This window comes from Alligator mississippiensis, chromosome 1, assembly GCF_030867095.1.
Source record: "Alligator mississippiensis isolate rAllMis1 chromosome 1, rAllMis1, whole genome shotgun sequence".
Lineage (NCBI taxonomy): Eukaryota > Metazoa > Chordata > Crocodylia > Alligatoridae > Alligator > Alligator mississippiensis.
The window spans coordinates 282,236,452-282,259,362 of NC_081824.1; positions in this window are offsets into that span (position 1 = coordinate 282,236,452).

The window sequence follows — 22,911 nt, forward strand, 5'->3', positions numbered from 1 at the left end:
AGCACCCCACACCTGCAGCCCCATACAAGGGGCTGGCTTTGAAACACTGAATCTGGGGGAAGCTCCTCCCTGTAGAGGCTGATAACCCTGAGCTCTGGAAATGGCTGGCAGGGGAGGCTTTCCATGACCAGAGCCCCAGCAGTACCCCATCATGGCCAGCAATGGGGCTGTAGTTTTTGCTTCCTACAATGTGAACTCTCCCTGCCCCCAAAAGCCACAGCACAAAGCCCCTCCTTTCATGACCCAAGAGCCCAATCTGCTTTCCTCCAGGAACAGAGACTCCTGCTGACTCCACACCAACCCTACCTGGAAGCATTCAACCCCACTCTGCCAACACTGACTGGCTAGCATCCATCCCTACTCTGCCAGCACCAACCACCCCTAGAACCCAACCCCACTCCATGAGCACCTACCCAGCCAGTACCCAATGCCATCCTACCAACACCTACACTGTCAGCAGCTGAATTTACTAGAATCACATGACCTGTGCTGGAACTGGGTCTCCCCAGAGGGGTATTGATCCATTGGGCTGTTGGAGAGGAAGACTTTTCTGGGTCTTTTGTCTGACAGCCTTAGAGCTGAGAGGGTGAGAGGGGGTGTTATATAGGGGGGCTCATTGTTCCCTGGGCCACCGCCAAGTGATCCAGGTCCTGGGCTTGTCACTGATCTCCAGGCAGACTGCAGAGCCTACAAAACACACTGGGATGCATGTTCCTGGGATGCATGTCCCCTGGCTGCAGTGGTGTAACTAGAGGAAGGGGTGATAGAGCAACCTATTAATAGCGCGCATGCGCGAGTGTGTGTGTGTGTGTGTGTGTGTGTGTGTGTGTGCGCGCATGCTTACAGGACAAGCCTTTGTGGGCTGAAGTTCACTTCCTCATATGCTGTGAAAATACATGCAGAAAGCATAGTATAAGAGAGGGAGAGAAATTGGAATACAAAAGACTAGGCAGCGGAAAGAAAGGGAGAGATTGGGGAGAGGAAGCAGTGCTGGCAGAGACAAGCAAATAAGCAGTAAATTCATAGGAACAAAAGGGTCTCCAAAGCTACGGTATGTAATGGGATAAGAATCTATATAGTCCCTATTTAAACCATACTTAACACAATCCAGGCTGTGGATGAATTCTTGTTCCACGCTTTCCTATTCAAATTGGTTTTTAAAAGTTTGCAGTCAGAGAATAAGTTGCCCTCAAGTCAATGACACTCTCAAGTCTCTCTAGTCTGAGAATAAGTCATTCTAAAGTCTCTCTAGGTAGGTTAAGTAGAGTTACCATATTTCTAGTTTAAAAAAAGAGGACACCTAGTGGGGAAGGGGGTAGGTAATATGATAGTTGGAGGAGCAGTGATATGCCTGTTCCCTGCCCCTGCCCCTCAATCCCAAACCGCAGCACCCCCCCCCCCAGCCCTCCTGATGCCCCTTACACCCAATCCACAGTCCTCCACCCCCCTGGTGTCCCTCACCACTGACCCATAGCCCCCTGTCCCTGCCTGTGCCCTTGCCCCCCCAGTGACCCTCACTCCCAAGCCACAGCCCCCCCAGCCCTGCCAATGTCCCTCACTCCTGACCCACAACCCCTTGCTCCCCCCCAGCCCTGATGCCCATGTAACTCCCTGCTGCCCTGAAGGACCCCCCATCCCTTACCCCCTCTGGAGAGACAGGTATCTCCCCTGCCTTGCTGTAGCCCTGGTGCTGACAGGTACCTGCACCCTTTTCACATCCTTCCCCTTGAACAACCCTCTCTCTCCCCATACCCTGGCCTTACCTGCATGCAGCTGCCAGGGCTCGCAAGGAGATACACATGATGCCACTCCCCCACTCCCCCTAGCCCCAAGCAGCTCCTTGCTCGGGCAAGCCAGGAAGTGCTAGGAAAAACTTGGATGCTGAGCAAAGGCAAAGCACGATCACAAACATTTGTTGATATTTAAAAAAAAACACCCATGAAGAGATAGGACGACCCAAAAAGACGATGTCTGGGAAAACCCAGACATATGGTAACCCTAGTTAAAGTGTTTTGCCACAAGCTTGTGTGCTTTGTTTGTCAGTGAGGGGTTCATTCATTCTTTCACATACAGATAGCTTAGTCTGTACAAAGTAGACAGGAGAGGCGCACTGTAAGCGGGTAGTGGCATATATAGCATTGGTGATGTTCCACCTGAATGAACCTCAGATGTTATAATCCATGTGATTCAGTCCAGTAATGGTGTGTGTTAGGGTAACTGTATTTGGATCTTGGGGAACATTGGATTTGCAGCTGAATACAAGACTTTAGCCTGTGGCCAGCAAAGCTGCTGACCACAAGGCAGAATGATATATTAAAAATAACTTTGAAAACACTTAGGCAAGCAGTTTCTTAACAAGGTTTGTAGTGTTGTAAAATAGAGAGCCCATTGTGTAAGAAGAACAAAATGCAGCCCACCAGCTGTTGTCAGGAGATAAAGCAGAAGCAAGACCTTGGAGATGGAGTCAGCAAGAAACCAGAAAGAACCAGAGGAAATGGAAGTCAGAGTCTTGAGCAGGGGTGTAGGTTGTAGCCGTGTTGGTCTAAGGACATAGGCAGACAAGGTTCCTTGGGTGAATTTGATATCTTTTATTAGACCAACCCAAATAGTTGGAGAATAGTTATTAAGCAAGCTTTCGGGTTCAAAAACTCTTCGTCAGGCTAAGGAAGTTTCAGCAGTTGGTGTGTGCGCTTCCTGGATGGAATGAAAAATAAAGAAGCCAGGGGCTGGGCTGGGAATTCAGTTGCCAGGCAGATTATAATGTATCAAAAATCCAATGTCTATATTTAGTCCATGATCTCTGGTATCCAGGAGATTGATGAAATGGAGTTCATAGGCTCATCTCTGGGAAGTGTTGTGTAAGTTTCCCTTGAGGATCAGGACTGAGAGATTGGAGAGAAAGTGGCCCTCCTGTGAGAAATGTGCCCCCACCGGTAATTGGGTATTTCTGTCTTTGATGGATTTCTGGTGTGCATTCACTCTGGTGCACAGTTGTTGCTTGGTCTCTCCTACATATTTTCCATCCGGGTGGATGGTGCATTGGATGAGGTATACTACATTCCTGGAGGTGCAGCTGTAAGATCCTGGGACGCTGATGGCTCTGTTGTGGGGTGTAGTAATAGTGGGGGTGGTGGAGACGTGCTGGCAGGTTCTGCATTTCTTGTCATGGCACGGTCTGGATCCCTTTGGTGTGCTCTGGGCCTGAGGAAGTTTGCTTCTGGTGACAAAGCCGGTAAGGCTCAGTGCTTGCCTGAAGGCCAGGATGGGTGGCTCCGGGACAATCCCTCTAAGAATAGGGTCTCCCTCCAGTATGGGCCGCAGTTGCCTAAGGACTTTTTCATACAGACCCAAGGAAGGGGTGACATGTCACAACCAGCGGTGCGCGACTTTTGGGGGGCTCCCTTCTGCACTGCAGCAGCTCCCCACGTGGTATCTGGGTGGCTCCTCCAAACGTGCGATCTATCTCTCCGGAGGAGCACCCGTGGTGGGCAAAATCCCCCTCAAGACTAGTGAGGTGGCAATCCAGGGTGTTCTCTTCAGTACAAATGCGGTGGTATCTGAGGGCTTGGCTGTATATTACAGCTTTTTTGGTGTGTTTAGGGTGATTGCTGGTTCTGTGCAGATATCTATGTTGGTCTGTGGTCTTGAGCATGCACTCTTAGCAGAGAGGCATGTAAATGAATGAAATGTATAGGCAATCCCATGTTAATGAAGTAAACAGTAAACAGAGGCGGAGCTTGAGATGGGAGGAGAAACTGGTGGAGCAAAAGGTGGGATGAAGGTGGAGTGAAGGTTAATGAGCATGAACCAAAGTGTATAAAATGTGAAAAGAATTAATGTTCAGTGCAGGTCCCTGGTTTGTTGGATGTTTTGGGACCTTTGCCTGAAGCTGCTCCATTCTGAATAAAGCTGTTGCGAGCAATGTGTATTGGTATTTGCTCCCTCTTTGCTCTGGCTAACGAGTAACAGGATCCATGAACAATTGGATCGTCATCTCCCTAGTCACTGGGCACCTCATGGAGTCAGGGTCTAACAATGTGGCCTTTAATGATGTAGGAGCACAGAAGGCATTTAGGTACATTGCAAAGCCTGGTGCCCTGGTGAGATTGGTAGTTAGGTAGTCTGTTGCTTAAGAGGGACCCTTTGAGGCTGGGGGCCTGGTTGCATAGCTCCTTATGATAGAAAATCTCCTCAGTCTTAGGCAATGGAAAACAAGTCTCAAAGAAGCCATACAGATGCACTTTGCTGAGCTGTGAAGTAAGGCAGAAATAAATGTGATCACAATCTTCATATAACTGAAGGATGATTACAGAGAGGATGGAGATGGGCTTTTCTCTGTAGCCATAGGGGACAGGAGTAGGAGCAGTGGACTCAAGCTTTAGCAGGGGAAATTAGGTAGGAAATTAGGAAGAACTTTCTGACTATGAGAGTAGTCCACCATCCAAGCAGACTATAGAGAAATTGTGAAATCTCCATCCTTGCAGAATTGCAGGTGCAGAATTGTTGAAGATGTTTCTTCTAGCACCTCTTAGCCAATAATGGTGGATACAAGAAAGGGTAATAAGTAAGGGATAGATTAATCTAGGTAGCTGCTTCCTATAACACCAGTAATTGAATTTGTTAAAGTTCAGTCAAGTGCAATGCTCTTCCTCCAAAGCATCCACTCCTGCCACTGTCAGAGAGAATACTGGCTTGATCTAATAAGGCACGTCTTATGTTTTATTTGGTAACTTGTTTAGGGAATATCTCAAATTTATTTTTAACAAATAAGTTGGCTGGTTGTTTTACTGAGGAATTTCCAATATGATATGGAAAACTAGAGTCAGTGACCTGTCTGCTTCACTATGTAGCTGAGGTCCTAAAAGTGGCCTGACCTTTGCTATTTTGATGCTTGGCACTACTGTTGCATTATCCATGCTATATCCTTCACAGTGTTGCACTAAAAGGGTCCTGGCAGGTGAAACAATGGCATCTGCCATTTACTGAAGACAACATTTCAAGTAATTACTCTTCTAAAAATACCAATTGCAGTGCAGAAATGAAGCTGCTAAGGATTTATTTTCCTTTGGGAACTGTATTTTGGCTTTTCAGGGTTTATTTAAAAATCTTATTCAACGAGACTCTGATGCACTTGGTGATGCACTTGGAATCTAGGGGCAAGTGCAAATTTCACTGTATTAGCTACATGGTACATTTACATTTCTCTCATGTGCATAAGTGTCACTGTCTTAGCCCTGAAAAAGAAATTTAAGTACAATAACTGCAGTGAAAATAGCAAGCTTAACTTATTCATGCTGTTGCTCAGCATGTATATTAAATTCTGAATCTAAGAACACATTGCCTTGGGACAGATAGGCAATGTGAACTATGCTTCTATAATAAGCAGTAAGTCCTATCAAATGCTGACCCCTCCTAACCCCCATCACCCAGGATTTCCAAAATGTTTTCTTCAGCAAGAGATCAGTAAAATCACCTTCTTCAGCCACCAAAGTTTAATTCCATTGTGACCTTGATACAGCCAGTCAATTAGGAGCAGTTATGTATCCAAAAGAAGTAGAAACTACATCCCACTCTCCCTCTCCCCTGCCCCCCACTTCTCTCTTCTCACTCCTAGTTGCCATTTTTCCAATGAATGCTAGTCTTTCCTTCTAATTAATTGACTATGCTGGAGAAATGCTTAATTACCAAGATGCCCATTCTTTTCTTCTATGATTGTTGAGATATTTCAAGATGAAATTGTCCATCCTGAAGTATGAAAGAAAAATTGACTATAAAAATTGCATTAGGGTGAAATAAGGATAAAAATACACAACAAAAGAAAGGAGCACTTACCTCTGATTACTCCCTGAGAGATTAAAAATGGAGAGAGCACCTTCAAAAAGGAGGAAAAGAAAAGGGTACATTAAAATAGTCACATGCACTTTTTACACTTCAGATTTGGCTGTGCCTCAGACATTCCAGATAGTGAGCTTCTGCTTTAGAGTGATATCACAATAATCATGTCCATTCTTATATTACTTTAGAAGGGCACAGAATCCCTGGATCAGAATTTTCTATAGGCGTCCCTCTGGAAACAACACGAAGTTGCAGTGACTCGGGTCATCCTCTTGAAAGCAAATGATTTTACCCTTCTAAACATAGAGGAAAAGGATTGAAACATTGAAATGTCTTTACCCATTATAGACTTTATTTTTTCTTCCTGGTTTAGGTAGCAGGTGGGAGTTGGGGGAGTGGGGCAGGGCAGAGAGCATGTCTACATTGTGCAGTGCAGGCACTATACAAAAATACTGAATTCTCTCTAAACAATTGGGTTTCTCTACACTGCATTACTTAAATTGAAGACCGCAGCTTATAGAAAAATAATTATGATTTATTGTAAGGTTCCCTTGAATCTAACACATTACTTAGACTCTATATTGGGTCCTATGCCAGTTATCTGGGCTGCCACACATCTGGGCCACTGTTGCCAGCCCTGAGCACCTGCCAGCACTGCCCCGTGTAGGGGCATGGTACAGCAGAGGCTACATCCCGCAGCACCTGCAGGTACAGGGCAAATTACTGTGGGTGTGTAGCAGGGCAGTGGTGCTGGCCGTGCTGCCAGAGACAGCCTGCAGGCAGCCCTGGCAAGCTGACAGGGCTGGCTAGGGGCTGCAGCAGCCTGCAGCCCTGTTCAGCACCTACCTGGCCTTGACAGCAGTGCCCTGGCAGCTGTATGGCAGCTCAGTGCCTGGCTGCACTGCTGGGGTTGTAGGAGGTAGGCACAGCAGGACTCTGGCCTGCCTAGAGGGACACACACAGCCTACAGTGCCCTCAAACTCCCTGGTGTATGCATCTCAGTACACAAAATGTCCACAGGCTTTTAGAGCCTGCAGACAGGGTCTGCCATAGAAGATTCCTAGGCTGCAGCACTGGGGCTGGCCTCAGGTTGGCTGCCTAGTGGCTGGGCAGACCTGGTAGCAAATTTAATCATGATTAAAGGTTTTTACTTTCCAGTAAGTGAGTGCATGTGTAGACACGTGCTTACTGGACAGTAAACTAGTCAACTGCAGTCCGTAGTAAACCAGATGGTAGTTAAGCATACAATTTCTTTGCAAGTATCCAGTAATTTATCTAGGCTACTTTGTAATAATGTAATGTGAAATAAGTAAAACAAAGAAAGCTGAAATACACTAATAAAAGGAATATTATGAAGTTTAATAGTTTTAAGAGTAAAAAAAAAAAGCCTTCTACATATTAGGAACCTGTGAAGTTTGGGGACCAACCCACTCTATAGTGTTCCTAAGTACAGTGATTAGGTGCCATTGAGGTTTTCAAAACCTACTGCCATTTACTTAATTTAAACACTAAGTGGTGAGTACAAGCAGTACATTTCTATCAGAAGAAGCACAGTTTAAGAAGAAATTCTAAGTGTATAAACTTGTGTGGTTTCTCCTGGAGCAAAAATGACAGTTCCAGGAGAAAATTAAACCAACTCCAGCCAGGGAAAAGTGGCTCACTTCTCCCAAGAGAACAAATACATGTACACTTACCCTTCCAATAGAAAGTGCAGTGAGTCCTTCAGCACCCCAGTGTACATTGCTCTGCTTTACCTCCCCACCCTGCTCCAGGGAGTCAGTCTGTGACTCAGACTGGACTCCATGGGCATGTCCAGAAAATAAGAAGTGTGCATTTGCAGCAGCACAAATTTGTACTGCTACTTTGTGCCACAGGGCATGCATATGCCCTTTGCTACAGGACATATTGTCCATTTGTGGGCAAACTACCCATACCCAGCTCATCCTGGCTTCTGGCCAGGCTCCATGTGCTGTGGTAAGGTGCTGTCTGGGGCACAAGGTGCTTCAGTGTGGGGCTATCTGGCAGGCAACTCCAAGGCAAAGGCACTCTGCTCCGATGCCAGCCAGGGAGCAGCACATTGAGATAGGTGAGCCCCAGCTAGCCGCAGATCAGACTGGGCTGGGTCACAGTGTACCTAGAGATGGGGGAACAGGAAGCCATGGGCTGGCTGCTCCCCTGTCTCGACATGTCTCAGTACAGGAGTGCTGCTCTGAAGCCCCCATGCTGAAGCACATGGAGATGAGGGAGCAGGTGCCCTTGGCTGCCCTGAGCTGCTGCCTCCTCTCTCTCCATGTGTTGCTCCCCAGCTGCCTGGGGTGCTGTCTGCCTCAGCATCGGGGTACTGCAGTGCACAAGATGCTTTGTACTGCTCCCCCCCCCTCCTTTTTTTTTTTTTTTTTATTACTGGGAAATCCTGGTAGTAAATTTTGCCCCCACACTGAAAATTATCAACCACCCATGGTTTAACAATGCAAAGTGTACAGTTTGTGGTGCCAAAAAGACACTTGCAGTACCACAAACTGCACATGCCTGCATGTGTGGATGCAGCCCACTGCTTCAGCCAAATATGAAGCAAACTTTTTCCCCTCGCTGTTTTGAGGCCAGGAAAGCCCACCCCTTTTCACTAGCCTCATCTTGTATTCCAGAGATGCAGGAAGTCAGATTGATGAACCAGCTGTGTCCCTTGTATGTGATCCAGACCGCCCACATTCCCAAACCCCTGAGACTTAGACTCATAGGCCTTCAAGACCCAGGCTCCCATTCCTCCAAGACCCAGACTTGGACCCAAATCCAGACTGAGAAATTAACACACCTGCAACTCCTCTCCTCTGTCACTGACTTTCAACAGGAAGGGAGGGGGGGTTGTGAGGAGGAGTTCCCCAGAGGGCATGGTCACCTGGGGCAGGCAGTCTATCATTACTGCCTTGTAAACTCAGATTCTCTCAGCACTCTCCAGCAGACCACTCTGATCTGTGGGCTGTTAGCAATACAGGCTGTCTGTGTGACACCTGACCAGCCTAGCTTCTCTGATGTTTGTACAGTGCCGTCCGGGCAAGTTTTTCCTACCAGAGGAACACCCCCATAAAACTTTGTGATTCATTTGAATGTTTGTATGCACCCTGAATATTCATGGAAGCTGGACTTGAATCTTGGTTTCCCATATCCCAGCAAAATCACTTAATTGCTGAGTTACAATCACCCTCTAAAAAATCCATCTGGCCAAATGCTTTTGTAATTATAATACAAGGTAGAGCTAACTTTATCAAGAAAGACTGAAGGAAATTAAACCTTCAGCACCAAATAGGAGCCAATCATCCAACCCCAGTATGTTATCAAACACTTAGCTGTAACAGAAGTGGGAAGGAAAAAAGAATGGTGGTAGACAGAACAGACTGACTTGCTCTATAGGCTTCATCCAGATGAGCACAGTCATGCAGTATGTGGCACCGCGGACATGTCCATGGTGCCACGTACTGCATATTCAGCTGTTCTCTGTGCTGCAAGGTAGCAGTGTATGGGACGGGAGGGGATTGGACCCTGAGAGATCCTGGGGTCAAAAAAATAGAGTGGCACACACATAGTGGCAGCGTGCGCTGCCTAAAACCAGAGCCTGACTGGCCAGGGCCACACTCCAGCCGTCAGCCAGGCTCCAAGTGGCAGGATCACCACTGCTGCAGCCTCAGATAGCCCCCAGAGCCCCAGGTAAGGCTGCTGGGGCCAGCCCAGTGCTGGCCTCAGCCTCTTCTACCCAAAGCACGGTGACCAGAACGTTTGTGGCACAGGTGTTCCCCAGGGACAAGTAGCAGTGGCATAAGGTGTCATCTTTTGGTAAACTGGTACCAGCCATTTTCTTTGTTGTCTTTTTTCCATTCTTTGTTTTGAAAACTTTCCTTCTCTTCCCGATATTTTTTCTCTCTTTTTTTCCTTCCCTCAACTATTATGCCACCAGACATTGAATCCCTCATCAATAGAATTACCTACTGACTTTTTCTTGTTTACTTCTCAGAAGTACTGTTGTGAAACCAACCATCCATTCCTGTTAAAGAAAGGTTTGCTATTACTCATTGTCTCATCTCATCTTGTCTTTTTTTCTCTGTAGTTTGTTTTCTTAATTACAGTTCCTTAGTTTGTTTCTTGCTGTTATACAACTTGCCTTTTATGCAAGGCACTTTCTTACAGGAACTATATTGAAAAAACAAACAAACAAGGTAGGATGTGACACTTAAGCTACCCAGAAATAGGAAACCAATTCAGAGGCCTCTGATTAGAAAGAAAAATCAGAGAACAGCAGAAATGGGGAGAGCTACTGTAGAACCCAGATATTCCATAGTGGTAAGCTTCTTACCACCTATCCCACTTCCCCACTGTTACAAAGATGAGTATTTTCAAACCTTTTGGGTGTATACAAAGCTTCAGTAAACATCTGTGTACTGCTGCTGAAGTTCTACAACTGTTTTTTTCTGTGGCTTGTGGGCATTTTTACATGTGTTCCAGGAGGCACAGGGGTGTGGGCACTTTAATTAGTGAGCGCATTTAATAAAAAGTGCTCAAGCATCATGTGTATCAGTGTCCCCTGCTCTGAAAGATGGTGGTGGGCTTCTTTGAACTAGAGCTCACTGAATGAGCTTTAGTTCAAAGTGCCCCACCACAGGCAGGTTAATGCATGGGCCAGTGGGACTCAGGGCCCAGGGACTCCTGCCAAACAGGGACCCCCCAGATGCCTCAGTTCATCTGGGAAGTGGTGGGTTCCCCCTTAGAGGTGGGCAGTATTCCAGCCTGCAAGGGGTCCTTCTTAGGGCTTCTGGGAGATGCAGGGGCAGCATCAGCCTCTTCCGAGTGTGGGGACTGGGCTTGGCTGCTCAGGGAGTGCCATGCCTCTGCAGGCAGGAATGGGTTGTGGGGCAGTGGCAGCAGCACTGGGAGGGGTGTCTACATGGGGGATAGGGGAGGGGCTAAGGTGAATTTTGGGGTAGCCCAAATCCCCTCTAGCACTGCTCCTATGCATGTGCATGGCCACATGTGGCCAGGAACACAACCAGGCAGCCAGTTTCCTGCAGGTAAGTCTAATTGGGGGTGGGAGGGACATGGGTGAAGGAAGAGGCATGGGGGCGCAGATTGAGGTCACCCACAGTTAGGACGGGAGTGGGGCAGGGGTAGGGGCAGGGGTGGTGGCACTGCCCATCTAGGGAACAGCATGGGACCTGAAGCCAGAGTGGAGAGCATGACAGCTACAGGGTGCTCATTCAGGAGTTGCAGGGGAGAGGAGAGGAAGGGGATGGCAAGGAGCAGGGAGGAGAGGGGCATGTGCCATCACATCTCCAGTCCAGTTGGGTTGACCCAGCCTCCACTGTGAGTCAGGGAGCCCCACCCCACCCTTAGCAACAACAGCACTAGGAGAAGAAGGGGTTCCTTCCTTTGCTGGTGTCCATTCCCCACAGTAGGCACGGGGCCTCCAATTTTGTGTTTGCCCAGGGCCCCAATAAAATCTTAATCCTCCTCTGCTTCCCACTGCTATTTTTCAATGTGGGGACACCATTATATGTGATGCCAGAGTCTGCTGGAGCACATTTATTTCCATTCTCCAGCAGACTCAACTAATTGAATCTGTTCCAATGCTATGAATTTCCAGCACATTGGAGCCAGCTCCTTGCACATGTATAGAAGCCCTGTATGTCTAAAGGTCTCACTTTTCTGATCAGTTGCACTGATGATCTATGGGGATCAGAGAAACACACTTTTTGAAGAAAAAGCCTCAAACGGATGAGAATTCACCCTGAATTTGGGAAAGAGATATGAATTAAGTTGATTGTGAATCACCTAGGTATGAATGGTCTTGGTTGAGTGTGAAAAGTGATTGAGAGAAAACAATTAATGAGAACTCATCTACTCAGGGGAGTACATAACAAAGATGCTGATAGAATATGAAAAACAAATCAATAGTATAGCACGGTTGCCAGCAAGCCCAGCTCAAATTAGTTCTTAAGCACTTTAGACTGTTACTGGGACCAGGTTTTCTCCGGGCTCAGACGCACAGGATATTGCCCTGAGTTCTTCTGCTTCCTAGGGAACAGCCAAAAGCAAAACAATCCTAAAAAAGTCCCATTTAACCCAGTCCAAGTAAGACACACTTCAAAGCCCCAGGTTAATCTGCATCACAGTGCTCAGTTGCAAATATAAAACTATCCAATATAAATCCAGCATGGACTATTTCTCACCTTCTAGTCTTCTTTTGAAAAGTCCTCCCTTGCCATACAAACATTTTCCCCTCTAGGTTCTCTCCCTCACTTCCTCTTCCTGTCTTCTTTTATTTCTGGGTCAGCAAGTCAACTTCCCCTCATTTACTGATTAACTGAGCCAGCTGTAGGTAAGTGGCATGTTACCAGCTGACTAATTTCTCAGGGCTGCCAGTTTGCATCCTGCTTTACACAGTTTTAATATCTTTTATTAGAAATGCAAATAATAATAATAAAAAGGTTTTCTGGGAAATCTCAAAGACATGTTTGTTGAATTGGGAATGCAAGGAGTAAAACAAAGAAAAGAAACTTACCGAGAGAGGCCATGGAAACTGCGGTGAGCCAGGGTGGGAAAGGCATTGCGCCCCAACTAATTAAGGGAACCAGCTGGGGTCACAGCAGTTCAAAGGCTGCCACAGCAAGCCCAGTTGCCAGGGTTCAAGTCCAATACAAGGAGAGTGATATGGCCAAAGAAGAAGAAAAAAGCCACGCTAAAAAATGAAAAGGGAAACAGCTAGGTCAGGAAGGCAGCACATCAGACGCTGCCACAGTGGACACAGCCGGCCAAAAAGGAAATTTAAAGGGATGCCAAGGGAGCATCCGGGATCAGACCGAAGAAGAGGGGAACAAATTGAAGAAAGGGAGCAAGAGCCAGCAAGAGAAGGAACTGACCCCGGCGCTTAGAGGAACTCCCCAGTCCCCCGACTTACCTGGTGAGAGGCAGCAAAGAGATGGAGGACACTGCTCTGTCAGCAAGTCCAGTCCCAAAGGTTGAAGGTAACCATTTCAGGAACCTAGAGGAGAACAGAGACATGGACGAGACACTCAAGGAGAGGGTAAATCTGTCCTGACTCTGAAGGTAAGGGTGGGATTAGAAGCAAGAGGTGGCTGTCTTGGGACCTGTGCAGGAACGAATGGGGCAAGCAGCCAACTTAGAGGAGTACCCCTCGGCAAAGGAGTCCATAAGAGTCAGACTGGACCCTCAGTACCATAGGCAAGCAACAACATTCCTGAAACATGTGCTGTGGTTAGGGCAGGGGATGGGGATGGTGGAGCCCTGCAAAAATCAGCCAACCTCTTGAGCCTATAACCAATCTTTTTGTCTCCCACAAGTGTTTTGGCACCTCTCGCTCTAACATCAAGGCATGGCAGACAATTTTTCAAAGGACAAAATGCTACTATTCCAGCAGAGAGAGAACTCAGCTCTAGGCAGAACACCACTGACCTCTTACACTATAGCATTCATTTTTCTCTCCTTACTAATAATTGTAACAAGCTGGGAGGTGAAAGAAAGTAAAGGAGAACAATAACTATTTAATCAATGCCTTTCTTTTTCTCCTTTTCCTTCTCTGCTTCCTTATAGTAAACTAAGACCTGTTGAATACTGAAATTTTAATTCATCAGACAATGTTTCAAGGATATGGCTAGAGTTTTCTTAACATTTTATATTGTAATAGTAGAATGATAGCATATATACATGTACACATGTTCATATATGTTATATATTAATTAATATAAATAACTATATGCTTTATATTATATAGTCAAATAAATACAATCATTTAATATAGACTAAGAAGTAACTTGATAGCAGTGTAAGCATACATATGGAACTGGTAGCTACTATCTGATGCTTCCTCGGTGAGTTCTCAAATGATACCTAATCCTGCAAGGCTGCTGAGCAGATTGCCACAAGGGGAATTTACAATTGTGTTTGGTATTAATTATTTAATTATGTAGGTAAATAGACACTAGGGGTTATGTTTAGAACATCTATTTGTGTCAGTATCTTAAGATTTATTGCATGTTCATTTTACTTCATAGCCACTTAGAAGGAAATTATTATGCAAATTATTACAAAGCAGGGTAAATAATTCAGGGGAGAGTGATGGAAAATAAATACATTAAGATCTATGGATGAAATCCTATCTCTACTGAAGTAATTGACAATACTAGATTGACTTTCATGAGCCAGGATTTCACCTTTTTAATACTCATACAAGTAATAATTATATACATATGTAATACCCATACAATTCAGGTCTTGTAACAATGATTGGAGTGCCATAAAGACTGTAGAATAATTTCATTAAAATAATGGCACTAAGCTTTAAAATTTCTCATGTGGATAGGATAGTATCCACTCATGGCACCACTTTGTAGTTTAAAAAAGGAATTGTCTTGGAAAAGTATATGTATTGCTTATGGTTCATATTTGGTGACTTTAGAAAAAAAATAATAGTCTCTTCCAAGGAGTAATATGTCGAATTCTCACTCACACTTAGTGGGCACGTCTACACAAGATGCTTTACTTAAGATTAGAGCAAATTACTACACAGAAAGCATCACCTTAAATTGCTGAATCGAATCACTGTCCCCCAAATCAGCCGAATCCAAAGTGAATACTAGCCACTTTGCACAGGCCTATTTGCTACCTGTAAATACAAGTAGCATATTTACTCAGGAGTGATTACTGTGCAGTATGGCACATGTAGACAGCCTATCAACAGCAAACATGCTTCCAGTCAGCCGAGCACCAGGGAGCGGAAGATTGGTCCCTGCCCCCAGGAGCTGCCTGCTGCCAAGGTGGGCTGTGCCACCAGAACCCAGGTGGTGGTAATGTCACTCTACCTTGGCAACAGGGAGCTCCCAAGGACAGGGCCCCATGCTCACTGCCAGCTCCTGGACTAACATCCAGGGGGAACATAGACCTTCCTCTGGCTGTTGCAGACAGCTGGTGCAAGGCCGGTGGGCTGGGAGCAGACTCTGCCATGAGCAGCAAGTCTCCTATTATTTCCCCACATGTGTAGATACCTGCCAGGTGCCTAAAGTAAACCCATCCCGGAGAATCTGCACATGTAGATACATCCACTTATCAGTAATTTATGCTTTTACTAAAGTAACAAGTTTCTAAATTCTTCACCTTTTGCAAAACAGATTCAATCAAAAACTTTTCTATTTCCTTGCCTTAGCCAGTCTGTTTTGCATTTTCTGCACATGCACTTTCATACCCTCCTTCCTTTGTAGCTATGCAAATTAAGAGTTTTACCCACAGTCCATAGATTTAGATAACTTTATTTGAACATTCTTATTTATGTATATGATTTTACTCTTATTTATTATGATTATTATTGTTAAGTATGCTGTTTCATTTCTTTTCTGTGTCCTGCTTTTCTCCCTTTCCTTTGTGAACAACAACAAAAAAAAGTTGATATATACAACAACGCCTTCTCCAACATATGTCACATACTAATGAAAATATCTGTGCTGTGTGGAGAGATTTAGAAAATGTCCTTATTATATGTAGGGTAGGATACAACCAATAATTTGATATATGTTTGTTCTGATTCTGAATTTCTTGATTTTATTTTGAGGTTGCATGGAAACACTAAATGGGTGTAATGTTTAGCTTTGTACTTAATATATTTAGAGTTTCTGCAGGTTTGCTGTTCAGTCATCTTTTAGAAAGATAAGACTTTAATTGTTCACACACATTCTCTGTTCTCTATCCTCCAACGGGTTCTTAGAAGACAAGCATAGGAAGAGCTCAGTACAGGATGTGTGTGGTCTCATGGAAATGGTGGCATAGAATTGGAATGCCAGTTCTACAACAGATAAATGGAGAAATAGCAAACAGGAAGTAGTCCCAAGTGATCATTACCCAATGTAATGACCCAAATGGAAATTTAGCAAGGAAGTCAATGAACACAATATTAACCTTATTGCCCCTGAAAGACATTATCAGGGACCTACCGAATTCATGGCAGAAGTGGGGTGCACTGGGACTCCTTTAATCTTGCAAGTTCCTCCAGGCTCCCCCACTCCCAATGATTGGTGGAGGGGCCCCAGTTGCAGCTCAGTCCTCATCAGCAATAAGGTGAAAACTGTGGTTTAAAATATGGATCCAGTTTTGCTCCTGCCACTGATTGGCTGAGGGACCCCAGACAGTCCTGCTGTTTAATGCTGACTGGTGGGGAGGCAAAAGTGGCACCTTGCACAAGGTGCGCTCAGGGGAACGTGCAAGATTAAAGGTGCCACTACACACTCCATTTCTGCCATGAATTTGGTAGGGCCCTAGACATATTTATGGTGCAATTTAACATGTTTAATCACAACAGAAATCACATTGTGCCATACATGCAATGCAAGCATCTTATGGTGCAGTAAAATTGCAAACCAGTCACAAATATATTCCATGTTTAATGTTTATAGACATTTAATATGGAACATCTTTGTGGCTGGCTTGTATTGTGCTTTAACTTGAATGTTGGCATGAACATACTGAGGCAGGAGCCTTTGATCAGGGGAGTGGTCTGGTGCTTCAGCTGTACCACATGGTTTAAAATGTCTGGGGACACAGGCTTCACTGCATGGCTTTAAAAGTGCAGGAGGTGACTATGTCTCTCTCCCCACCCAAGGTCCAATAGACAGTTGCCCCCCTGCGACTTTGAAAAGTATAACAGTCAAACCTTAGGGAACCAGTTCCATAATGCCAAGCTGCACCTGCATGCAAGGGACCAGGGATCGTAATCCCAGGCTCCCCTCATGCTGATAAAGTGAACAGCATGCCCTGCAGCCAGGCATCAGGGAAACTGTTTGTTGATGATATCATGGGCTGTCCCATGAGCCTTTAAAGGTCCAGATGAAAGAGGATCCCTTGATCCAGGACCTGAGCCCAGGTCCCCAATCCAGGGGCTCCCCCATTCCAGCAGGTCAACAATAGGATGTAAGTAATTTTATCCCCAATCCAAAAAAATATTACCTGCCATGTATATGGTATGGAAAGATGCTTGATTTTGGGGATCAGGGATAGAAATTACTTACTTTGCATCACTTAGTTAAACTAACATCTGCTAGATCCTCTTGAAGACTGCTCATGGAATTTCTAATCACAAGTGCTCAGGATTCATATTGCTATATCCTATCCACAAGATTGCAACTCGCATCCATGTACTGATCAGGCCTGACTGCAGTTAGGTCATGACAGCAAGCAGAACCTTAACCTAAGGCAATGCATATCAAAGAAGCATTATGCTAGCTAGATTTCTGACTTGAGCAGAAGTATTACCTTTTGTGACAGTTTGCATTTAGAAAAGCTATGGTTATATAAGAAAAAAGGAGTAACAGATTTAGTCATATATAGCTTTAATTGTGTTTGCTGACTAGTTTAAGTAATGTAGTATCAAATAATGACATAGAAATAAATGTGTATTTTATATATTTTACCTGCTACTTGACAACCTTTTTCCCCCTTAATTAAAATTATGTTGCCATAAACTCTCTGGTTTCAAAAGCAGACTTTCATCAAGGTCCTTTGTCAATAGGGTTAGGAGTTATTTGGTCCTCCCCATATTCACAACCTTTATTCATGTGAATGAGCTATCAATATTTTTTTATGTGTATAGTCTTGGTTCTTTTCTGCGTGGTTCTGATGTTCTGTCTCCACTTGTCTGCTTTTCTCATTTCTTTTATTGTAATATAAGATGTAATAGAAGTGGACACACACATTTTCTATGTACACATGGATAAATGTAGGACATATTTCCATGCAAATCTGATAAATCAGAGAGACTAAAGATCAGAGGTTTGTAAATGAAAGCTTAATGCATCTAAATTCCCATTAGAAATGAAAGCTGATGAAAGAGTGCTATACAGTTTACACATACTAGAGGGGAATAAAAAAATAAAGAGGAAAACACTTGATGTTAATTTTTTTTTTACCATATTTATTGTTAGAAGTAATAATCTTAGATAACTGGCTCAATCTAAATGAAGAGTAGCTAACTAAAGAGTATTTTCTTACACCGGGTGTTCTGAATGTAAACCTATCTGGTGATTAGCATTTGAAGTTCTTCTGTCCATACCCCCACAACAGTGCTGGACCATATATGACAACACTGGGGTTATGAGGTCCCCTTCCACCTCCAAAAGTAAGAATTATTTTAAAAATGTTATTCCTATGTTACATCTTAAGAAGTGGGGGCAGAAGGAGTTTGCTTTTCAAGACATTTGTTTAATGTCTTCTTTTCAGTGGCTTTATCTTGTGCTGTATGGCTGCTCTTTTTAACAATCAAGGTTCTTCAGAGCTGAGCCTTCCATTTTTGGTTTACTATGCATGTAAAATGTCAAGCACTGAATACCATCAATGAGAGAATATTAGTTTGTTTAAATGTTTGTCCTTGACAACTCCACTGAACCAAAGAATATTTAAAATTAGGGATTTGTTTAGCAATGTTATGGAGAAAATAGATACGTTGACTAAACCTGAGAATGAGAATGTAGTGATATTTATGGGTATGACATCAGAGATGTTAAGTAGCTGTTTATAATGCTGTAAAAATGAGTTAATCTTGTTTCTGAAAATATCTGTGCTTATGATTTGAATTTTATATTGATGTTTACCATCTTTTTCAAATGATAATCCTCAAACCTTTACTCTCTAATCCACTTTTATCATGGTTAATTGGGACTTTTTCTTTGGCATTGCTAAAAATCTCCCATTTAGAATCTGTAGTAATAAAGACTTGGCAGCTTATCATGAATGGAATTCATTTTACACACTGGCTGTTGAAGAGGCCAATGATGGCTTAACACCAGGATTTAGGGTTTGCTGTATGAAGCTAATCTTTTATTATCTATATAGGCAGTTATAAGGATTTAAACAAACAAACAAAAAAACCCAAACAAACCATAGTTTATATTAGCATTTTGCCAGAACAGACAGCCAGGCAATTATGTTACACTTCACTAGCTTATTTGTGTATATAAATACACAAACTTCTTTATTTATTTTTAAAGGATGAAGTTAAATGTTTCCAGCAAGAAATTGGTTGAAGCGTGATGTATCATTTTTTGTCCTTTGAAAATGTCACTCTTTTGAACAGAAGGTGCTCATAACCTAGGTTTATCTTAGCTGTTCCACTGAACTTCTGATGGTCTAATATAATTGAATGAATCCAAATCACCCGTGGTGTTTGGAATTTGCAAAATCAAATCTATACTCAGGAAGTTTTAAAAGAACATTAACATGGCTTTGATTCAGGTCCTGATCCTTTTTTTTTTTTTCCATACAAGGTTGAGGTGCATCCCTGTTCTGACTTAGATCCAGGTCTATATAAGAAACTTAAATTTTATTTCATATAATATCAGTGGAAATAAAAAATTCATATACGTATATACAACTGAGCTCACCCACACTTATTAAACAGACCGGCTGTAAGAACTAGAAAGGGACCTGGACATATAAAGTACATCTACATCTGTTAGTATACCAGTGAAAATTATTCTACCATCTGGAGTAGACAGATGATCATCTATTCAACAGTAGGTTTTGTGTATGTATTTGCAGTAAGCACTGTGGCAATGCATCACTAGATGGTGGGGGAAGAGGTACTTGTCTGCTTAGAACAAACAGTTGTCCCAGACTGAACAGAAAGAATGTCACTTATATTCATATTGTTTTGCACCCTGTTTTCCAGGGTAATTCTATGCTATTATGAGTAAGGTACAGTAATATATGCCTGTGTATCACCTGTCCTTTCCTTTTTTGGGACATTGTAAACATATCACATGTCCAGGTTCTAGAGTGACCTTGACTGTATGAACATTTACATAATGGCCATGTCAGCACGAGAGGCTACTGTGCAGTAACATCAAAAAAATCCATGAGGGGACATAGTGAAGAGTAACACTGGTTACTGTGCAGTTATTTAGTACCTGGTTATGCAAGTACTAAATAATTGTGCAGTAACAACTGAGCAGTCCACTGCTCATGTAGACGTGGCCATTGTTACTTCAAACTAGGCTCATGTTAAGCTGCTTCTTACTTAAGGTGCTACTTGCAGTATTTATAGCTTGAGTCTGGTTGTTTTTTCTTTAAAAGTCTGCTGACTTTTTAAAGTCAGAGTTGTATCCTGACATTTCTCCCCATCTCGTTATTTCTATAACCTCTAATGAAAGTAAAAGCGGTAAAGCTTAAATTCATATCAAAACATCATGCCAGTAACACTTTACTGTTTTAGCTTATAAAGGAAAGAAGACAGGACTGCTAGGGGTCATGAGCAGCCAATGCTCTGTGAACATGCAGAGTAACTGATGGCTCAGGGAAGAAAGATGATGTGGAGCCTAAGACCTGAAGTAAGATAAGTTGCATTGGCAGTGAAAATCTGTGTTGGCATGATGACATAATTGGAATGGACTAAGCCCAAAGGACAGTGATGATGTAACAAAGTGTAAATAGGTCTCTGTCTCAAGTCCTTGGAGTCATAAACCAGAATCTTATAACAACATGATGAGGACACTGTTTAAAAGGAATGACAACCTAAATTCAGAAAAAAATGGCAGAAAGAAAAATAAAATGGCAAACATCAGAGAGAAAATAGAAACCTGAAGGAATGAAGAGAAGGGGGTAAAAAAGCTACTGGGTCTGTATATTAAAAATTCCCCACTTTATGAGCCACAGAATATATGTGTTGTTACAGCCTTTAGTTGCAAAGCTTTGAGCTCAAATTGCTTTCTCTGGGAGCCCTGGTTCAATGCTTAACATGTTTCCCTTAAAAAACTAGGCAAAACTGGTATAGAAATGCAGAATATAAGCCAAAAGTGATGGTGGGGATTGGCCAAGGAAGTGAATGGGCACAGTGGAAGTATAATAATTTTTTCCCCTGAACTTGATTTCTCCTTCCCTCCCACCACCCGTATCAAGCAAAATTAATACAAATATGCTTCAGAAGGAGGTTGAGGGTCACCAAACAATTTACAAAATGGAGACTAAGGAATAATTACTAAATCCAGACCTGCATATGTTCTCATAAATGAATAGTTTACTCACTTGAGGGAGATGAACATGTATGTATTCCCAAGAAACAAGCATAGTCCACTGTTTGGTACCCTCCTTTATAATAGAAAATTGATCTGTTGCTAGAATGATTGCCAGGAATGACTTCCATTCAACTAGAGATGGACAGGATTTAAATAAAGCTACAGGAGAGATAAAATCATGTTAAAACTAAATTCAGCAGCAGACCATTGCTAATTTTTCCTCAGCCATAGGTGAACCTTCTAGCACTGAGGGACTAAAGGCTCTGTCTGTCCAAATAACTCATGGTAAAAGTATAATATTTAACATGTGATAACTAACAACCTTGTTAATTCCCAGCATGGACAAAAGGAATGCAAAGTTTAGCAGGCAAAGTGCTTATTAAAACATATATGTATTAAAAGTATATCACAATGACTAGTTAAGTTAGTAGTCAACAGCCTTTTTCCTTCTGTAAGTAAGACTTTCCTATAAACCAAATGAAGCATCAACCAAAAGTTTTGTCTACTCTTTAAATATAACAATTTTATACAGAAACTTTGGATTGTTTTATCTAAGGGAAAACACCTTTTCAGCCACAGAAAAGAAGGGAATAATCACTCTTAAACTAAAAAAAGTCATATTATTTAAGAAAAAGATTAGACCAATTTTTATGAAATATTGTTTACTAAACTTTATTTTAGTGACCCAAATACAGTCTGAGACTGTATTTTTTAAATCCACATCTACCTTTTTTTCAGTAGAAATGGGAAAAAAAATATTTTGGAAAGAACCCTTGCCACATCCCCATGGGAAAAAAAATAAAACAAACTAAAAAGTTTTTTAAAATACTCCACATAAAAGAAAGATGGAAAACTTCAAAGTAGTTAAATGTATTCAATATAGTTTATATTTTTTGGCAACACATATGAATTATGTCTTCGTAATGTTCTGCTACTGGACTATTGAGTATCTTCGGTGTTTTTGGCAGAATGGAAAGCTGTAGCTGATTTTTTTTTTTTTTTTTTTGGTCTTCTTTTCAAAGCAAATAGCATCACCTACTTTCTTTTCACAGAAAAAGCCAAGTATCCGTAATTTTCTTGGAAGTGTTCCTAAGACTTGACAACCTCTACAGTTCCCTATACTAGAGTTTAGTAGACCCTAATTCTATATTACTCATGTCAGTGGGAACTTTTTTGTTGATTTCAAGGGGTTTACGTTCAATATTTAGAAGAGGAAATTTTAGTCATTAAAGACACCCATAGAAAATATGTCACTACAGAGAGAGGAAGAGGGAGAAATACTATCAACATGAACAAGTTCCAAAACTGTGAATTAAAATTCAAGTAATCTTGAATTCATGCATTATGAAAGCTTAAAAGGAAAACACATTTAAATCTGGCTAGATCAGGCCAAGTACTGAACAGAGGGTATGTGATGTCATTTGCATTGGATAATAATAAATAGTTGTTGGAACTTAAAGCAAGTCCTCAGTGAATTATATCTACAAAGATAATATTTGCATTTCTGATTTAAAATGATCTGCATTTGCCAGTATGTAAAATGGGATAGATCAAGTATTAAGCCAAAAAAAAAATAAAAAATTAATCATCTACTTTTGAATCTTCATGAATTTAATCTAAAGGAATAGCTTGAATTCTATAATAAAACATTAAGATTCTTAGAAGTCTCTTGTAGGAGAATGCAACATAATTCTCAACTCTTTCAACAATTAAAGCAGCTTGTTTCATGGAATATTTTGATGGTGAGAGTGATTTATTTTCTTACACTTGCTTCAGGACATCATCAGTATTCCTTAAGGGTTCCATCCCAGTCCTGTTCCCATTTCAAATTACTACCAATATAATTCCAATATTTTCGGAGAAGCAGAATTGGACCTGTTTTGCTTTTAGAATTTTCAGAAAATTGAAATAATTCATATTAAATTGATCTATTTTTATGGATGAAGCAGCAAACAACTTGACTGAAACTATGCCATTGTCCTAAGGCACCACTGACATTATAGAAAGGAATAAGATTTTTAGG